This window comes from Moschus berezovskii, chromosome 4 (assembly GCF_049115385.1).
Source record: "Moschus berezovskii isolate FMDL1 chromosome 4, NW_MosBer_1.0, whole genome shotgun sequence".
NCBI classification, from domain to species: Eukaryota; Metazoa; Chordata; class Mammalia; order Artiodactyla; family Moschidae; genus Moschus; species Moschus berezovskii.
In genome coordinates this window covers 5,255,300-5,274,447 of record NC_142463.1, presented here as the reverse complement: position 1 = coordinate 5,274,447, position 19,148 = coordinate 5,255,300, and the positions used below count along the sequence as shown (strand labels likewise).

The 19,148-nt window shown below is 51.0% G+C and overlaps 1 protein-coding gene across 7 annotated transcripts in view; it reads left to right on the top strand.

Moving 5' to 3' along the window:
• The window catches only part of AGAP1 (ArfGAP with GTPase domain, ankyrin repeat and PH domain 1), a 570,436-nt gene that overhangs the window by 164,220 nt on the left and 387,068 nt on the right, over nt 1–19,148 (top strand). The window lies entirely within an intron of this gene.

Here is a 19,148-nt window from a genome sequence, read left to right as displayed (position 1 = left end):
CAGGGGCATGGCTGGATTGTTGCACCCTTCTTCTCACGGGGAGGGCTGTGAGCGATGTCTGAGAATATTGGCCGGCTGCGTTTTCCACCACCGAGAAATCGTTAGTAATGTCCTTTCTGCTAATTACCAAACTCTGCTGCCAGGAGAGATGGAGGTGGGTGAAGCACTGCAGCGTGGATTTTTAATTAGAGGTTCTCAGCTGCTAACTCCCCACCCTGGAGACAGTGTTCCTCCTTAGTGGACTTCACAGGTTAGCTGGCTGCCAAGCCGTATATTAAAACCAACCGACACAAAGAAACCACTGCCCTTACTGAAGTTCTTTTTAAGGTAAGCTGAAGGCAGGTGATGTCATGTTCCCGTCCGCTCCGGTTCATCCTCAGGTGACAGAAGATGTTTGGAACCAAGCGGTCAAGTGTGCAGTGTGTTAAAATCTGAATTTTTTGATTAATGAGGGTATAGCAGTTCTCTGTAGTTCTCTGTAGTTAACTTGCTGCACACACCTTTTGCTTTAACCTGCCCTGGAATTTTTTAGAAGGCACTGCATTTGACTCCCACCATTTTCCCATCCCTTCCCACATGCCCTTAAAATATTAAAAACAACACAAGTTATTTCACTTATTGAAAGCTGAGACCCTTGGTTTGTAATAAGCTACCGCTGCCGTCACTTGTGTTAGGTGGAAGTTCAGCTCTGCAGGCAGTTCTTCCTCTGATAGAAGGCTTGCATCTTTGTTCTCACAGTCTTTGTAGAAAATAGTAATTAGCTGCCTGAGTTCCAGACAAGTACATCTCCAGCGATGGGAAGGCGGTGGGGGGCGTGGAGCTGGCCACACACCACTTAGGAAGCACGTGCTCCGTTGTGGTGGCTATCCAGGCAAGGTGGAAGCTTTGGGGTTGGGGTGTCTCCTTTCTGGTCAAATAGATCGATAGTCGGTTTGGAATAGTAAAGCTGTGAAGTGTATCGGGAATTTTTGTTCTCTCTAGGGCAGTATATAAAATAATGGCAATAGTAATAATTAAAATGACACGGGGTTGCTTTGTTCCTGTAGCCCTTCCTTCTCAGCGTGGAATTACTTTCATCTGAGAGTAACCCTCTAGCCTTACGCGTTGTGTGGGAAAACGAATGTTCACGAACTAGATTAGAAGACAGGCCGTCAGAACTCTAGGGCCTTATTTCGCAGTTCTAGGTACTCACAGAACTACTTCTTCGCCTGTCTTTTGGAGAACAGGCTTGAAGCGTAAGTGTTCTCAGGGTTTTTGTAAGGCCTGTATCTAATTCCAAGGAAAAGGTGTAGCCGCACAGCTTTTTGCTTTTCTCGTTTTATCATACTTGCTTCTCGTGACGCAGATTATGCAGAATCTAGGTGCTGTTTAAATGGGGTTTTGAATTTGGGGCAGAATCCTCTCGGTAGCATTCCCGCGCCGTAGAATCCAGGCTCCGTCTTCCCTGTGAGTGTCTGTAGCGCCTTAAACCATGGAGCCAGGCGGGTTTGCCAGACTTGGAAGATGAGGACTCAAGGAAGGCCAAGTGGTGTGTGTGGCAGAACGTGGCCTGTGAGGTCGGGCAGCACCCTGTAATCAGACGCTGACAAAGTGCAGCAAAGCTGGAGATGCTCACGCTCAGTGTGATAAATACGCTTTGTCACCGAGAGGCTGCTAAGCACTTGTGAGTCAGGCTTCCACCTTCAGACCTGTTTGGATATCAGAGTTACAGGTAAGCTCTTGCAGACCTGTGATGGGATGTGTTTGAAGAGGAGCAGTCACTAGCTTTAAATCTCAGCCACCTTGCGTCAGACTTGACGCCCTTGTAAGTGTAAAGGACCTTAGAGGAGGTTTGTCACGGGGCAAGTTTTCCTTCTGTTACTCACTGCCAGCTGTTAATCTGTTTTAATTTGGCCATGCCATTTCTGACGAGGGATCAGACCCCTGCCCCCTGCATCGGAAGTGCACAGTCTTAACCCCTGGACTGCCTAGGAAATCCCTCAGCTGTTAAGTTGTTGAATTGACTCTTGGAAAGGAACTTTAAAATATTACCTATTATTATGTAACTGGCCTCTTAGGGTTAATTTGCTTAGTCTTGGACCAGGTACCTTTGTAAGATGGTTAGAGTCTGATTTTAAGAATGCACACAGGTTCATGCATCACATTACTATGGATTTCTTAAAACCTTAATTCAAGGCTTTAGGATTAAAGATTTTTGAGTTTGAGCAAGCTCCGGGAGTTGGTGATGGACAGGGAAGCCTGGCGTGCTGCAGTCCATGGGGTCCTCAGAGTCAGACAGGACTGAGCAACTGAACAGAACTGAGGGTTAAAGATTAAAAGCTTCTACTGTTATGGGATGATTTCTCGTAGTTTTTAATCCCTAGTGGTTTTGTCCCGGAGAAGGCAATGGCAAGCCACTCCAGTACTCTTGCCTAGAAAATCCCATAGATGGAGGAGCCTGGTAGGCTGCAGTCCATGGGGTCGCTAAGGGTCGGACACGACCGAGCGACTTCACTTTCACTTTTCACTTTCACACATTGGAGTGGAGAAGGAAATGGCAACCCACTCCCGTGTTCTTGCCTGGAGAATCCCAGGGATTGGGGAGCCTGGTGGGCTTCCGTCTATGGGGTCACACAGAGTCGGACACGACTGAAGTGACTGAGCAGCAGAGCAGCAGTGGTTTTGTCCATTGAGGAGGCTCTTCCCCTTTCTCCCCAGTGATGGGTATCCTTCACCTCCCGGGGTTCCAGGGCTGTTGTCCTCAGATTCCTAACTGTTAGGAAGGCCTGGAATGTTTCAGGGGCTCCCCTGGTGGCTCAGTGGTAAAGAACCTGCCTGTGTCAGGAACTACAGGAGATGCGGGTTTGACACCCGGGCCCAGACGATCTCCTGGAGGAAGAAATGGCAACCCACTCCAGTATTCTTGCCTGGAGAATCCCATAGACAGAGGAGCCTGGCGGGCTGCAGTCCATAGGGCTGCAAAGAATCAGAGACGACTGAGGACTGACACGACGGCAACAACAAAGACTGTTTCAGAGAGGCCTTCCGTCAGTTCAAGGGCAGTTTCCTGTTAATTGATATGCATGTAACGGGCAGAGTCTGTTGACACCAGTATAATTTAATACAAAGGAAGATCAAATGATGAATGATTCATTAGGCTGTAGGGTGTCACTCGCTGGCGCTGGCCTGGCCAGCCTGCAGATACTCTTTGGGACCAGCTGTGGGCAATGCCAGGCCAGGGCCACACGTGTTTTTGGCGTGTTCTGTTGCTGTCTGGGAGGATTGATTACAGCAATAAAGTGATTCATTGATAGCCCGGACTGAGATTAGCTCTTTAAATTAGTCATTTACAACTGAGTTTTGACGACACGTTTTGATGAGTGGCTTTGCTGTTTAATTTTTGATTTTCTTGATTTGCATCATTCAATTTGTGTAGGCAGAGAGACTGTTTTATAGTTGTTGTTTTTTTTTAAACTCTTCAGTGGGGAGGTGAAGCAACAATGAAATGACTAAAATAACTTGATACATTTTTTGGGTACCTTTTTAAAATTTTATTTTTAACTGGAGGATGATTGCTTTACAATATTGTGTTGACTTCTGCCATCCATGAGCCATGACTCAGCCACAGGGACACACCTGTCCCCTCTCCTGAACCTCCCTCCTACGCCCCTCCCCATCCCTCCCCTCTAGGTTGTTACAGAGCGCCTGATTGGAGCTACCTGTGTCAGAGAGCAAATTCCCACTGGCTCTCTGTTTAATATGGTAATGTATATGTTTCCATGCTGCATTTTAAAACTTGATTTGTTGCTGAGAAGGACATTCAGGGCTTTAAAGAAAGAGTGTCACTTGAAGTTTCTTGTTTGAGACATTTTGAACTAATTACATACTCAGCGTTTTGGAATTCACTTTTTTTTTTAAGTTAATGATTTCAGGTAGACATTTAGGAAAATCCCCATTGTTTTACTTACAAGGTTGACAACTCGTTTTCCTGACGGAATGGCCCACCTGAGACGCAGAGCCTCGCGGGGCAGCCAGAGATCTCCGTGTGCACTGGAGGTTTGGGCTGTGTCTTGCCATCTTAATTTTTTCTGGTTGGAGCCCACGCTTCAGCCTAGTCACCTGTCAGCGTCTTTCTTGATCTCAACCTGCGCTTGGAATATCCTGTCCCCAAAGGAATGTTCGAAAGTGCCTCTGCTGAAGAATCCTCCAGTTTTAACATGGGCCCAGTGCAGCCATCTGGTTGGTTATGCAGTTAAAAATGTTTGGAAGTTTAAGACCCAACTGTAAAGCACTGGTACCGCTTTGTATTTTTGGTTGTTTTCTTGTTCTGTTGCATTCAGAGGCATTTGAGTTTCTATCGTGTACTCTGCAGAGATAGGGCACAGTTCCTGTCTTCCGAGGTCTGTAGCCTGTTGGGGAAGATAGTGAATCCTGTGAACCACAGCTTCATGGGTACTTTGGGGAAGTTTCGACTGTATTTCTCTGCACAGCAGACCTCCATTGGAGCACTGACCCTAACATGTTACAGTAAGGTCTGATTATTGAAAAGTGAGAAAAAGTGTTGGTCACTCAGTCATGTCCAACTCTTTGCAACCCCGTGGACTCTAGCCCCCCAGGCTCCTCTGTCCATGGGATTCTCGAGGCATGAATACTGGAGCGTGTTGCTATTCCCCTCTACTGGGGATTTTCCAGACCCAGGGATCAAACCTGGATCTCCCACATTGCAGGCAGATTCTTTACTGTCTAAACACTAGCCCTAGTGTGTCAGAAGGTCCAATATCCTGCCAGCTCTAGTGTTCAGTGAGTCCCTTCTGGGTTTCCCATTCTTCTCCTTATGCAGAATGAAGAGCATTGGACTTGGCACATTGACTTGTAATAAGAGTTTGTGGGAAGAACTAACAAAATGACTGGAGACACCAAAAAAGGGAGCAAATGTCCATAAAGAGGGGATGGAGTAAATGAAGGCCTCCCAGAGGGATAGAATGATTTGGGTCTTGCAGGATCAGTAGGAGTTTACCAGGTAGAAAAGAGGAGATTCTCGATCAGCAAGTTGGTTGAGATTTCTATAATTAATTCCTATTTAAAAAAAAAAAGATTCCTGTTTCCCCAATCTATCTGATTAATGCCATTGTCAGGGATTGAAAAGAATGTTTTGGTTTCCAGGAGGTTTATTTATCCTTTTTTCCTTTTTTGGCATGAGTTTTTTGTTTATGATGGGAAATTGCTTTTAGGCTATTGTTATTCTTTTTCTGTAATTATGTGAAAAATTATATTTATTTAAAATGGTGACACAGTAAAATAATGAAAAAGGTTTTATTTATTTAGGGCATCAATTGAGATAAAGTATGTGCAGCTGCAGTTATATCCCCAGGTGATGAACAGAATTGGTATTAAGGTCAACAGATTAGCACAGAGGAGGGCGATTATTGTCTTTGCATCATTTTGAGAGAAAGTGCCATCTGCCCAACATCGTTTCAGTCTAGGTTTTGTTCAGCTCACATCAGAGTGTAGGCTGGCGATGATACTTCCCTGTCTGTAGGTTACCGTCCGAGACATTCTCCTTCTCATACATTTCCATCGACCTGGGCTTTCCCATTTGTTCTCTTTTCTCTTGTTAATACTTTGCTTAAGACAAAACTGTAAATGCTTGTAGAGTTTAAAAAGTGTTAGCACGCATCCTTTGGTTTGCCTGGCTTTAATTCAAAGATGCGTCCTGACCTTTTGTTTTCTCATCTCTCCTTGTTGATTTTTTTTTTTTTTTTTTGCCTTGGTTTTTCAATTCTGACATTTCCTCCTGGATCTGAAGGTTCAGAAAGCTTACGGAAGAAGTGAGCTTTGTGGATTGGAGGATGGGAGCCCCAGTCACTCCTGCAGTCCCAGGGTGTACCAGCCAGAGGCTTGGGAAGCAATTATTTGGCTTCCCCTTATCTGGCCAGTGAAGCTAATTTCAAGAGGCACACTTCAGCTGGTGGGAGGGAAAGGGGAAAAGAGGGTCCCTTCCTTCCCATCCTTTGTTGAGAATTCTGCGGAAGTACCGAATCTGCTTCCGGTGCGATTGTCAGGTGCGAGGTTCTGCTGGCTCAGTCGTCTGATTGACCTGTAGGGCCGCTCCCTTTATTCCATGGGCCAGTGGGATTCACGTTCATGTGCGTGGACATTCATCTGTTTGAGATGCTTGTCAAAGGGCGTCTTATGTTCCTTCTCGCCCCCTGTGCCTGTCATCGCAAGGGCTGACACTTAAGGATTGACCCCGCAAACAATGCCACCAGCCTCTGATGCAGTTCTGCCCTCTTGTTGTCAGACCAGAATTACCCAGACGCCACTTGGTCAGTGGATGGACGTGGGGGATGGTGGGTGTTTATCCTTCTGGGACCTTCCTGTTCCAATTGGCAAGGGCTCTTAAACAATGGAAAAGTCAGTCTGTGAGACACGTGTGACAGGATTTTACACTTGTAACCTGCTTTCCTGCAGCCTCAGTCCTGGCCAGGTCACTGGTGGAGTGGTGGACTCAGCAAGGCAGGCGCTCTCAGTGGTGCCCACGGCTCAGCCATAGCTCCTGGATACTCAGATATCTCGTCCTTCCAGTTATTTTAGGTTCCAGACTAGAGTCGCAACCATACTTGACTCTGACCTCCCTTGCATTTAAAAGGAGATGCCTAATCTGCTTTCTTGATCTGGTTCACAGAAGGCTCTGGAAGCCCAGTTCATTCAAAGACACTAGGGGATTTTTAATTTGGAAGGGAAACCCAGGAGCCTGGAGACTTGTCTCCCAGTTTTTGAGAAGCAGACATAACATGGACCCAGGAGTCACTGGTGAGGGAGATGCATTAGGGAAAGGTTGACTCAGGTCTCGGAAGGCACAAGCCAGCCTTCACACTTGGAGTTGGCTGCCTCTTTACACGGGTTGTTCCCAGTCACCGGAGGCTTCCCTACACAGCAGAATCAGGGGATGTTGAAAGGGGGGCTGTGTTCATTATCTGGGGGCCTGGAATTGGTGGTCTTGGGCTTCCCTGGTGGCTCAGATGGTAAAAAATCTGCCTGCAGTGTAGGAGAACCTGGGTTTGATCCCTGGGTTGGGAAGATCCCATGGAGAAGGGCATGGCAGCCCACTCCTGTATCCTTGCCTGGAGACTCCCATGGACACAGAAGCCTGGAGGACTGCAGTCCACAGCGTCACAAAGAGTTAGATACAACCAAGCACAGCACAGCAGCATCTATCTCAGACCTAGAAGGAAGTCTGCTCCCATCCCCCGCGCCCCGCCCCCTCCGGCCATGCCCAGAGGTGGCAGCTGCCCCCGTGGCTTGGCTTTGCTTCCTGGGCCCCTGTTGAGACCCCCCCCCAACCCATGATCCTGATGTCCTTTGTCCTTCTGGCTTCAAGGATGGTGATGGGTGCTGTCCCAGCCTCACCTTAATCTGATTCTTCTGTAGCCCATGCTTCTTTCTTTGCTTTCTCTTAGCATTCTTGCCTAGAACTGATTTCGGATATGTGAGTTACACGATGATGGTGGCAGGAAGGAATGTTCTGTTTATCGTGGGAGACGTTGCCACATGGAGAGGGTGCAGCTTCTGGAGTCAGGGGAATCCTTTTGGTCTTGGCTGCAAACTTAGGCTTAAGGCGCCCTGAGAAGTCATTTCACTGCCCTGAGGTCCAGCTGCCTTGTTGATTTAAGTAGAGTGAGTCCCTGTGACTGATTCTCAGGAAGGCCAGTTGTCATCGTCGTTCAGTCACTCCGTCCTGTCCGACTCTGCGACCCCATGGACTTGCAGCACGCCAGGCTTCCCTGTCCTTCACCATCTCCCAGAGCCTGCTCAAACTCGTCCATCGAGTCAGTGATGACGTCAGACCATCTCATCCTCTGTCCCCTTCTCCTCCTCAGGAAGGTCAGACTGAGTGTGGGGAAAAACGTCCTAAACTGTGTGGCCCAGCAGCTTTGCTTTAGAATAATTGCTTGTAATGTGTGTGTTTTTGTTTGTTTGTTTGTTTTGCAAAAGACCCCAAATAGAACATATCGCATATGTGGCTATGCTTGGATTTGTGGTTGCTCTGACATGTAACTTTGCCCAAGTGGGGCAAATGCGTTCTCAAGACTACGAGTTTGAATTAACCTTGTATTTTGTTTCTGCTGCTTCATCCTGTGTTTTTTGATGATCTTCACTTTGACTGCTTCTTTTTAAGTTGTTGACTGTTGTGTCTTCAGTTTTTAAGTGGGGAGAGCAGAGTGGTCTTTTTTCTTTCTCTGGCTGCTGCTTTTTTCCCCCTTCTTCATCTGTGTAACTGGGAGAGTTAGCTCCGTCTGCAGCACATGGATTCGTGTCATTCCTGATACGAGCCAAATGTGTTTATTTCTAAGAGCTGTTCTGAGTGCTGCGTCCTCACCCTGCCTTCCACGATCCGAGGACTCCGGTGGGGTATTATTGACCTTTTGGGGTAGATCATTCACAGATGAATCAGCATGAGACTATCCGGGAGATCTGTTGTGTCCCACCCATGACACATCACATCGCATCTGACAGAGGGTCTGGTAGTGAGCACGTTTTACCCTGTGAGGCTGCTCTGCTGAGTTTGGTTTCCTTATGTTCTTACGGAGTGCCAGTAGGCTCATGTGAAGTTCTTTCAAGCTGGTCACGGACCCGTGTGGCTTGTCAGCTGGGGACAGGGCTCCTGGTGCCAGGCGCCTGGCGTTGCTGTGTTTCTGGATGTGCGTCCTCAGGCACGTTCTGTAGCCTCTCTGTGCCTCGGTTTCCTGTGTTCCTGGAACGCAGGGGCTGATGGCAGCTCCGGGCTGGAGGTGAGAGGTTGGCGTGAGGGTGTGTGTGCGCTACCCTTTGGCTCAGAGCAGCAGGGACACCAAGAACGTGTCTCTCATTCCCGCCTCGTGGGAGCTGCTGATTCCCTGGCCAGTAAGCGGGGCGAGTAGGGTGCTGCTGTGTACGTGAAAAGGCGTACTTTCCTTTACAGTGAAAGATTCATTTCTTCTGTTTAAGGTGAAATGGGTAAAAATGACCCCTTGGAACGAGGTCACAATTTAGGTTCCACTAGACTTTCTTTTTCTTTCTCCAAATGTACTTGCCTCTTTTATTGCTCTGAAATACATATGTTTAAATTTTGGTTACTATTTAATATTTACTCTATTTACAATTCATACATTATGCATATATATGTAACATTTTACAATTCATAAAATAATATATTTGATTCTTAATATTTAAGTTAGTTAAAAATTGGAAGTTCACGAGTACCTTACTCGGTAGGTCAGGAAGCTGGGATTGAGAGTTGCACGTGCTGATCCTTGAGGCTCACTTCCTTCCCCGCCCCTGCAAAGGGTACGTGCCTACCTGCAACCCCTGGGGGAGGTTTGGACATGAGCCACTGACCGGCAGATTCAAAGGCCACTTCCAAATTCTGGCTCATAGGAAAGATTTTTGCATACCCTCCTTCCCTAATTCCCCATCCACTCCATCCTGATGAATCTCATGACATTACATATGGGGTTGCTTCTCAGACCTGCAGGTTAAAGGTCAGCTGGGTGGGGGGCTGTAGCAGCCTCTGCCCAGGGAAGCCAGGAAGGGGTGGGCCCCGGCTCTGAAAGTTTCAGAGCCCAGCCCTGAAAGTGCATGCCATTCTCAGCTGAAGAATCCAGGTGTGTGTGTGTGCTCTGCCATTCAGCCTTATCTGACTCTGTGACTCCATGGACTATAGCCTGCCAGGCTCCTCTGTCCATGGGATTCTCCAGGCAAGAGTACTAGAGTGGGTTGCCACTTCCTCCCTCCAGGGGATCTTCCCAACCCAGGGACTGAACCCGTGTCTCTTATGTCTTCTGCATTGGCAGGCAGAATCTTTACCACTGTGGTACCTGGGAAGCCCACGTGGTTGGTATTGAGCAGATCTGCATTCCTGAGGCATGAGTTTGCCACACTGCGGGAGAGTTTTGTGGCATTTTCCTTTTCTTCCGAGTCTTTAGAGTGTTATCGATCTCTGGGAAGGAGATTAAGCCCTCAGGTTCCATCAGGCCAAGTCAGGCTTTCAGTCTTGGCTTCCTGGGTGGCAGGTGTTAACCAATGCCTTTTATGTCCAGAAATTACCTCCAGCTGCCTCTGAAGCCTGACTTTTATTTGTAGCTGGTCTGCCTTTGGGGTGATAATATGATTTGTGCCTAATGCCTGGTAAATCCTAAAAGGGCCCTTCACCTTAGATACCGGCTGACAATCCATTTCAGGTGAATTTCCAGACTTAGATGTTCCTGGTGCATGTCCGTTGCAACTTGATAAAACTTGCAGATAAAAGTCATTTATACTGGTGACCAGCCTTTGAAAGGCACCTTGTTTGTTTAGATGACCTGTCAGCTTTTCGATTCTTCCATTTCCAAAATAAACAGGAATACCCTCTTGCTTCACAGGACACAGCCAGAGATTTATCTGAGCAGACTTGAGGGAAGGCAGGATTTCAGCACCAAGCATCTGTCTTGAGGGGCAGCACCTGTCCCCAGGAGTTTAGGCTCTGTCATAGAAGACTGTTCCCTGGATTTATCCTCTGGTCTCTGCCCTGGGACAGTCAGGTCTGGACTGCGCCCCGTCTTCGGGGCCTGTGGCCAGTCGAGGTGTCCGTGAGTGAGGTGTCAGGTCTCAGCATGCCTTTGGGGGGTCCTGGGTGTGGGGGGCGCGTTTTGCCTGTCCCAGCCATGTCCCTTCATTCCCCGGGTCCCGGGGTCAGGGAGGGCCCCACAGCTCAGTTGCCTTTCGCATTGCCAGCCCCTCTGCCCATAACACACTTCTGGAACTTTCTGCCTCTCCCTGGGTGTTCAGTGTGCCCAGCAGGTGCAGACTGTGTTCAGAAGAAAGATCAGCTTCCACCACTCACACCCCGGGCCCTTTGAGAGTCTGTTGTGTCGTTTCCGGTGAAACGAAATTTTGTCCTGTTTGTGCCCGATGGCTTGTGCCTGTTACGGCCTGGTCGGGGGTCACCACGGCTGAAATAGAAACTGTAGTTTATTTCAAGGGGCGGGGCTGTCCAGCAGTGCCCAGCATTGTGCAGTGAAGGGACCGAGCTGCAGGCGCTTGGGACCCCTGACGGGGCCACGGGGCCATCCCTCATCCCCTGCCTGCCCTGGGAGCTTCTGCCACTAGACTCTGCTATTTGAGGACCAGGCCGATGATGCTTATTTTTAAACTGTTTTTGCTGTGTCACAGTAAGGCAATTAGCAGCCGCCACACCTGCATGATGTTTTCCGGGCTGGGCTGTCGGGAGCGCTCTGCTTTTGTTGATTCATTGATTCCTGCAACCGCAGATCAATAGGGCCGACGGGTTATCAGTGGAGAGAGGTCTGTGGAGCTGTCTGTGGCGATGGACGGGGAGATTGGGAAGGGTGCCCGAGCCCCCATCAGTCAGGGGTTCCCAGGCTCCCGCTTAGCTGCTGCTCCGATGACCTTCGCTGCTGCACAGAGGTGATCTCGGGCCTTGGGGGCTGGAAGGCACGTGCTGGGAAGACTTAGGCTGCTGTGTCCTCCCTGTCACTCTGCAGCCCCCTGGGTGGTGGGGCCCGAGTCCCTCATCTCCTTAGGCTCTTAGGCCCTGACACAGCGGTGGGCGTCTTCATGAACAGGCAGGGTTTCACGACGGCAGTGCCTCTGTGCAGCTGGAACCGTACAGTTGGGGACCATGCCAGGAGCGCCAGGCAGAGCGCGTGCGGGTCTGCGCGCCGCGGGGATGGGGCAGCGTGGGCTGGTGGTCTCTGGCCCGGGCAGAATCCGGTTGTCTCGGGTCTTTGTTCTACTGCCCTCCCCCCTTTCTATTGTCATTTACTTCGAAGATGTAATTTCTCACGGGCCTCAAGCTGTCAGTCCCTTAACAGGGATGTTCCCTACCTTGCCTCCTGCATCTCAGAGTTGAAAGTATTAGTTGCTTAGTCATGTCCGACTCTTCGTGATCCCATGGACGGTAGCCCTCCAGGCTCCTCTGTCCATGGGATTCTTCAGGCGAGAATACTGGAGTGGGTTGCCATTCCTTCTCTAGGGCAGCTTCTTGAACCAAAACTCGTCATAAAAAGATCAAGGCGGTTTCCCTGGATTCCCCTGTGATTTCTGGCTTTCTGAGCTGGGATGGTGGTAGACTGGCGAGCGAGTGTGTGTGCTGTGTATGTGTGTGTTCACACCTGTGGAGTCCTGGCTGGCAGGGCTGAGGCCGATGCTGTCCGAGCAGGTGGGCAGTGAGCTGGGTTTTGAACCCCAGGCTGCCGGTGCACGCGGGCTGGCTGGTTTGCTTTCCAGGCTGTATTAAACACTTGGGGATGTTTTCGGGTGTTGGTAGTGGTTTTAAAAATTCTTCTGTACTATTTTTTCCCTGGACTGAATTTATCTGATAGTAAAGTTATCTAACAGCTGCATGTGTTTGGTAAAAGTGTAGTTGTTCAGCCACTCAGTCGTGTCTGACTCTGTATCCCGTGGACTGCAGCACGCCAGGCCCCCCGTTCATCACCACCTCCCAGAGTTTGCTCAGAGACGATGACGCCATCCAACCATCTCATCCTCTGTCGTCCCCTCCTCCTCCCGCCTTCAGTCTTTCCCAGCATCAGGGTCTTTTCCAGTGAGTCAGTTCTTCACATCAGGTGGCCAAAGTATTGGAGCTTCAGCTTCAGCATCAGTCCTTCCAGTGAATATTCAGTGTTGATTTCCTTTAGGATTGACTAGTTTGATTTCCTTGCCATCCAAGGGACTCTCAACAGTCTTCTCCAGGAACACAGTTTGAAAGCATCAATTCTCTGGTGCTCAGCCTTCTTTATGGTCCAGCTCTCACATCTGTAAATGACTACTGGAAAAACCGTAGCTTTGACTGTATGGACTTTTGTTGGCAAAGGGATGTCTCTGCTTTTTAATAATGAAAGGGAGACAATAAGTAATGCATGGGTGCCTGGGGTCAATGCACTGGCTTCACTTTTACTGCTCAGAGGGCTTAAATACAGATTTCTGAAACAAAGAACCCTGCGAAGTTAGAGCTACAGGACTTTGACCCCTGCCCCACCCCACTCTTTTTAAAGGTGAAAATACCTTCTTTTTAAGTTAAAAAAGTCTAGTCAAAGCAATGGTTTTCCCAGTAGTCATGTATAGATGTGAGAGTTGGACTATAAAGAAAGCTGAGCACCAAAGAATTGATGCTTTTGAACTGTGGTGCTGGAGAAGACTTGAGAGTCCCTTGGACTGCAAGGAGATCCAACCAGTCCATTCTAAAGGAGATCAGTCCTGGGTGTTCACTGGAAGGACTGATGCTGAAGCTGAAACTCCAATACTTTGGCCACCAGATGCGAAGAACTGACTCGTTGGAAAAGACCCTGATGCTGGGAAAGATTGAAGGCAGGAGGAGAAGGGGACGACAGAGGATGAGATGGTTGGATGGCATCACTGACTCGATGGACATGAGTTTGAGCAAACTCTGGGAGATGGTGATGGACAGGGAAGCCTGGTGTGCTGCAGTCCATGGGGTTGCAAAGAGTTGGACATGATTGAGCAACTGAACTGAACCTTCTTTTTAAAGGTCTGGCCCAGGTGGACTTCTGAGATTGTGGTGGCCATAGGCCCCACACCCCTTCCTCCCACCCCCCTCCACCCCACCTGCAGGCCTGGCTTTGTAGGTTACATTTAATTTCAGAGCTCCAATCGGAACATTTGATGCTTTGCATTTGAAAGTTTTCAGCACATTTTAGTTTAAAAGAAAAAAAATGATAACCAGGAAGGGACATGGTTTATTCTTATTTTTTTTATTTTTAATATTTTTGGCTTCACAACCTGACTCGTGGGATCCCTGTTGCCCAACCAGGGATCAAACTTGCGCCCCCTGCAAGGAAGTTCAGAGCTGTCACCACTGGGCCACCAGGGAAGTCCCGGTTCTCAGTTTATTCTTAGCCCCTGGATGGGCAGTGTGAACACTGCAGCCTTTGCAGGCAGATCTGAGACTGACGTGACCCTGTTGGCCTAGGAGTGGTGCCTGGGGACAGCCAGATGCTGGGGCTCCTCTGAAAGAGACAAGGCCTCTGCACGTGCTGGACCTGAGTCAGCTCAGGGCGGGTGCATTGCTCTCGTTGTATCTTTGGGTGAGGTCACTGTGTTTTTTTTCCTCTGCTCATGGTTTTTTTGCCCTGCCCGGTCCAGTGTGGGTATTGGTTTTGAGAAGTCCAAATCAATGGTTTTATTTTCAGATTTCTAAATCCAGCCGTGTAAACACTTGGGAGTCTGGGCCTGGGATTTGGCAGAAGTTCGTGGCTATTTTAAGTATGCCAGGAGCCTTCTTGGAAGCCGCCCACTGCTGGGTGTTTTGTGATTGTGTTTTAAGCCGGGGTCTCAGAGCTCTCCAGTGAGAGCACCACAGCCCTGGGGTGGGGGCTGTTGACTGCAAGAGTCTGATTCTCTTCCCTCTAAAGTCTCTTTCTGAGGAACTGGGTGCTAGGTGCTGGGTGCCTTCTGTCCTGTGAGCCAGGCCAGTGTCTGCAGGTGGCTGGCACTCATCAAGGGGGAGGGGAGAGGTGGGCCTTTTTAAAGCCTGTGCTCGCCAGTGACGTTCTCTCAGGGGTGGGAAGTTTTACACATTGCCATTGCTGTAAGCAAAAGTAAATTTAGCACAGCTTCAAAGTCTGCTTATGGTCTCGGGTTAATCATCAGAGATGTGCCAGCATCAGGTGGGGCTGTGCGTCTATGACTGGCTTCGGTTCACCTCCTTCTCCCCACCCCCAACCAGGACAACGCTGGGTGTGGAATGTCAGGTACCATCGGCCCTTGTGGATGTGGCCGCGGAAAGCTCACGTGTCAGCAAGCGCTGCAGAGCAAACTCCGGGAGAACGCTCGGTGACGTTTACCTGTTCTCATGGGTTCACATCAGCAGGAACCCCAAGGATGGGGAGACAGTGTCGGGGGGCTTCTTGCCCTGGGGACCTGCCTCTCCTTTCCTTCCTTCTCCTCTGACCTCAATGTGTACCCTATCATGCGGGCTGCGCCCCCAGGGGCTGCAGCCCTGGCCAAGCGTGGGAACGAGGCTGATGACTCCCGGGTCCCTGGGAGGCAAGGCAGGGATGCAGAATTAAATTTCCTAGAAATAGGCAATTATGTTGTGAAAACTTTCCAAGGGGTGAGCGCCATCGTAACAGTTAGTAGCTAGTTAGCTAGTTGCAAGGTAGAGCATTCCTACAATGCGGGAATCCCGGGTTCGATCGCTGGGTCGGGAAGATCCCCTGGAGAAGGAAATGGCACTTCAGTACTCTTGCCTGGAAAATCCCATGGATGGAGGAGGCTGGTAGGCTACAGCCCATCGGGTTGCAAAGAGTCGGACACGACTGAGCAACTTCACTTAAGGTAGAGCAAGTTGCCAAAAATCGTGACGGTATCTCCAGAGAGTGTAACTAAACAGAGTAAGCTCAGACGCCAAAAGTTCATCATGAGTTTGATCTCGCATGACCGCTGAAGAGGCTTTCGTCGGGGATGCTTTATACATGTACAGCCGAAACCCGAGGGGGCTTCCTGGCAGGCACCCACCAGGGATGGCCCCTTTGTGCCCGGCAGGTGTGGACATCTCCACCTAGGTGCGTCTCTGACCCCACCTTGGCCTCTGGCCCTTCCCTCGTGTTAGGACCTTGCACCCACCTTCCACCTGGCACCTCCAGCCAGATGCCTGGCCTGCCCGTCCCGAATCTGGTCCCTCAGAGGTCCTGGGAGAGCCTCTCTCTCTCTCTCTCTCTCTCTCTCTGCTTTTCTCCTCCCACACCTCCAGTGCCTGGGCCCATGGTGAGCAGGAGGGACTTGCAGCTGGCACTTTATGGCACGTCTCATACACCAGCCCGAAAGCTGGACTCGTGTCATTCTCTCACCCTTAGAGGCCAGGTGGCATCACTCCTGTGGGAAGCCCTGCACCCTGTTCTCCATCCTGTCCCCTTCCCCCCGCACCCTCAGCTGCCCACCTGCCCCTTCCCTGCCGGCCCCCGCATCCTCAGGCGTGCATGCTCAGTCACGTCCAGCTCTTTGCGGCCCCGGGGACTGTAGCCCCCCAGGCCTCTCTGTCCATGGGATTCTCCAGCAAGAATACTGGAGTGGGTTGCCATTTCCTCCTCCAGGGGAGTCTTCCAGACCCAGGGATCAAACTCACATCTCTTGTGTCTCCTGCGTTGTCTGGTGGATCCTTTGCCACTGGGAAGATTCTTTACCACCTGGGAAGCCCCCAGGTCCCAGGCTTAAATGCCAGCACTTCTGGGACCCTTGGTGACTGTCTCCCCCGGGGCAGCCTCTCCCCCTTCCTTCCCCGGTCCCCACAGCTCCTGCCCTGACAGCGTCACGGGCTGTCCTTACAAACTTGTGTTCTTATTGATCTTCTGCTCTAGAAGGCTGCTTCTCAAGGGTGGGGCCGGCTTGGAGTTGGTCCTGCACGCTTCTTGGCTGGGCTCCTGGGATAAATGAACTAGCGTGGGTGACTGGGTCAGGGACTCGCAGGGTGCTGTGGACACAGGAGCACGGTTACCCGTGACCCAATGTGGGGTGTCAGAAAATGCTCCCCAGTTCTGGCCCGGTGGTGTCGGGGCCTTCCTGGTGGGGCTGTGCCGTGCTCTCCAGCCTTTGGGGGAGGTCATCTCCTCACCTGCAGGCTCTGGAAGGCAGGCAGCCTGGCCCCTGGGACTGCGGGCCCTTGGCTCCCGCTTGGTGGAGGAGGGTGGGCTGCACAGTGGGAGGATGGCAGCCGCAGGCTCCCGAGCGGGCCCCACACAGGGTTCAGGCACCCCAAGCCAGGTGGGGAGGATGGGGGGTGACATTGGAGCCGGGGACGTTTTTGGATTTGTCCGGGTTAGGCAGAGGGGGCCAGGCTTTTCTAAGCCCATTACCTGTCCACGGTCAACTGTGCAAGGGTCGAGTCCTTGAGCTAGGCCACTCTCTTCGGCCATCACGTCGGGATTAGGATGTGGTCAGCCACCAACATGCCCCACACCTCAACCCCAGGGCTAGAGAGAGGGCCAGACCCACCCTCCACGGTCGTGTGAAGGTACAGTCGGAAATGCTCGTGAAAAGGGCAAATTGTACTCGGCATCGTGTAGGAGGACACAGAGATTAAATAGAGGAGTTCCCTGAGAGCTGATCTTAAATTAGCTTTTGCTCTCACGCAGAAAATCCTCTCTCTGCCAGAAACGGTCTCCATTCCTGTGAAGTTAGAAGCAGGTCCTGTGAGCGGCTCCCTAGCAGGTGGGAGGTCATGGCTTTTCCATTTGGAAAGCGATGCAGTTTGGATGCCTGATGATTTTACAGAAGAATCAGTGTTTTATAGAAAGTGACAGAAATCACGTCTGGTTCGAGCAGGCGACCGTCCGCTTGGGTATAAGTTTAGTGACGAAAAGGAAAAGGAATAAAAAGGATCAGGGAGCACCTTCCCATACATCTCCTGGGTCCCCGGGGGCACTTGCTCCTCTCCGTCTTCCTCTGCATCTCCGCCAGCCCTTCCGGGAGCTGTCCGGCAGCACACCTGCCTTGTTTGTGTCCACACGGACTCCTTCCCTCCGAGTGGCTGTGTGTTATTAGAAAGCAGACACAGCTCAGACCTAGAGGACAAATTGCCAGGAGTAAGTCAGTGCCAGGACGTGTGGGGACTCAGATTTCTTCCTCCCAGTTTAACTGGCGAGACGTTAACTCAGAGCCTCAGCCTGGTGCAGCCTGGTTTCTGTGGTGGCTTTGAGCTGTGATCAGTGGGGCGTTGGTGATGGGTGGCGGGTGATGGGCAGCCGCCCAGCGCTGGGGACCGAATACATGCACTGCTGCTGTTGGTCAGTCGTGTCCGGCTCTTTGTGACCCCATGAACTGTAGCCTGCCAGGCTCCTCCATCCAAGGGATTCTCCAGGCAAGAATACTGGAGTGGGTTGCCATTTCCTTCTCCAGGGGATCTTCCCGACCCCGGGATCAAACACAGGTCTCCTGCATGGCAGGCAGATTCTTTCCTGGCTGAGCCACCAGGGGACATACAAAATTTCACATCTGTTCTTTTCCTTCCTCAATGGACCTTGCCACGTCACAGCCACCTGAAAGGATCTCTGACAGTCACAGCCTGAGGACTAAGAAGTCCGGGAACAGTGGGACCGTCTCCTGTGTTTCCTTCCTAGTTCAGGGCTCAGATACTAAGGCTGACCGGCAGAGCCTTGCTCCTTTGCTACCGTGGTGACCATGTGGGCGAGTCCTCGCGCGCTCCTCTGGTTCTTAGAGGCGTAACAGGGAGCCACTCCTTTACGAGGGAAACATCTCTTTTATTACCTTTCCTTACTGCAAAAATAACCCCCATGCCCAGGGTAAAGAAGGAAAACAGGACCCAAATCAGTAGAAGCTTCCCCCTGCCTCTTCCTCCTCAGAGATATCACCCAGCTAGCCTCACCGCAGTGGCCGTCATTGTGGACCACCTTCCTTGCCGTGGTTTCTATGCTGTGGTTTACCAGCTCGCTCACTCATGACTGGGTGCCCAAGCGCATGTGTTGCATGTCAGCTGTCCTGGGGCTTTCCCGCACACAGGTCGCGTTTTGTGGGGGCGTGGTCTGCACCCGAGCCTCCATGGAGTCACAGCCGTGTCTGTGCTGTGGGAACGGGGAGGTACAGTGGGGGGCACCTTGGCGGGGCAAGAGATGGGAGGTGGGTGGCGTGTCCCACAGGTGCACATGTGTGTGCAGGACCGCTGGGCACCCAGCCTGGGAGCAGAGGAGCAGAGCAGGGTGGGGCTTCTTCCCAGGATGCTCCTTGAAGGGGACCGAGGTGGAGTCTTGCGGAGATGCTGGTGGGTACACGTGATGTTGTGACCCTTGCCAGCCCTCTGTCATGAGCTTCAGGATTTCATTCCTCTCTGTAAGCACTGGCTGTTCTGTTCTGAGAACAGAGGACAGGAGGCCCAAGATGGTGCATGTGTGGGGACGTGGCAGGGGTGGGTACCAGGATCATCAGTGTGGGGATAGGCATGGCCCTGACCCGTGGGGAGGGACTTGGCACACTTGTTTTATCTTCCAATTTTTCATCCATTGTACATGACCCGTACCGACCCTGGAAGGCAGTGACAGAGGGGCCCAGGGGTCATGCAGGCCTTGGAGTGCTCCGTGGACACCCAGGTGTGACGACGGAGCAGGCCTTCGTCTCTGCACTCGGCAGCTTGCGTCCTTGTCTCTACAGGAGACCCCGGG